We start from the raw sequence: 1,736 nt of genomic DNA on the forward strand, positions 1-1,736 counted from the left end.
AAATGGCTCGTTAGAAAGTGTGAGAGAGACAATGATGGTCTCTGCATGACGCCGAGCCTCAGCTGTGAAGGAGGAGGGGGCGTGCGGGGGTCCTCTGAATAGCATTGCATAGCTTTGCTAGACAAGCATGCACTCTTTGAATTCTGACATGTATTTTTTAAAGGTGCATCCCATTTGTTTCTTTTAAATATGTGTTTTTGCAGCCACTTGTGAAAGAGTCCATTTGCGTGCATGCACAGATTGATTTTTGATAGGGTTGCCGTCGTAGCGTTTGCAAAAGCGATAAACCCAAGCAGGACCTAGTTTCCCCAGCAAGATAGACAAAGACAAATCCGCTATAATGAGAATTTAATGGAGGCGAAGCCACATAGCAGCAGGGTGAGAGGTGGGTGGGGAAGGCCTGCACAGAGGCTGCACCTGTGTTTTAGGATCAGCCTGCAAGCAGGAAAATACCACCGCAGGACAGGCAACCTCCCCCCGCCTTTTCCTCCTCTCTGGCCTGAACTCCTGCCGACACCAGTGGCTCTCCCGGCTCGGGTTACTCCTTCCTCTGATCAGGAAAATTCATCACCCCTATATGTGTGTGGAGATTTCCCATGTCCAACAGGCTGGCTACAAAACCAAATGGAGATATGAAATTGGTTCATATTGAGCCTTTGTGTTTGCCAACCTTCAGTGTGGAGCTACTGGGCATGACATCATCCTTTTTGTGTATCAGTGCAAAAAGCCCACCTCTGTAATTCGCTCATTTCAGCCCCCTGGACCTGCACGGCCTCTCCAGATGGCAGCGTATTTGTCGTTGATGTAAGAGAAGAACATGAAAGAGTGTGACATCCTAGTGTGAAAAGATTTGGGTTTTTTTTGGTCCCCTTTTTTCAAACACAGCTGGTGTTCAATGCGGCCTCGCCGAGGTTTTTTGTTGGGACAACATGACATATCGGCTTTACATATCAATGGCTAAAGCTGGGCATATATATGACAATTATGGGTGTTTAAAGGGGTCAATTATGATTTTTTTTTTTTACATTTAAGTTACTCTACATAACATGTAACGGTGGTTCTGTGGTCAAAATGTTGCACAAATTAAGTTTTACAGGCCATCCTAAAGCCTCTTTCTGACCGTCTCTTCATTATGCGCCGTTTTGTGGGCGGTCTTATTTACGTGGCTCTACTTCAACTGCGTCTTCTTCCCGTCATCTTTGGTGTAGTTTTTAGCGCTTCCATACGGAGTCTACTGACAGATTTATGTCGTATACGCCACTTTGTATTAAGATTGGCAACAGTGAAGGATGCATGTGCATGTACAAGCCAGTCTGCCCCACAACAAGAGGATAGAGAAAAATAAGGAACTTATTGACTACAACATTGGACCACAATGGTGGATTCGCGCAAAGCTCTTTGAGTAAATCTTTACCATAAATGAAGATGTCCGTGACGTTAGACTTTGGAAAAAAAGATACAAAATTGGACAAATTCCAAAAGACTCATTTGGAGGAACTAGGAAGGAAGGTAAGATTGTTTTATAAATATATCCACCATGCCTCCCTGGTTTGATTTCAAATTTTCGGAACTCATGCAGATCCCAAATACACAAACACAGGTACCAATACGTAAGAAAATTTGGTTTTGCATAATAGGGCACCTTTTAAAGACAGAAGTGTATTTGACAGGATCTGACGAGTAGTAACACATTGTGCAGTTTTTCTTAACGTCCTACAGTTTTATGCAAAATCAAC

Source organism: Nerophis lumbriciformis, linkage group LG29, assembly GCF_033978685.3.
Source record: "Nerophis lumbriciformis linkage group LG29, RoL_Nlum_v2.1, whole genome shotgun sequence".
Taxonomy (NCBI): domain Eukaryota; kingdom Metazoa; phylum Chordata; class Actinopteri; order Syngnathiformes; family Syngnathidae; genus Nerophis; species Nerophis lumbriciformis.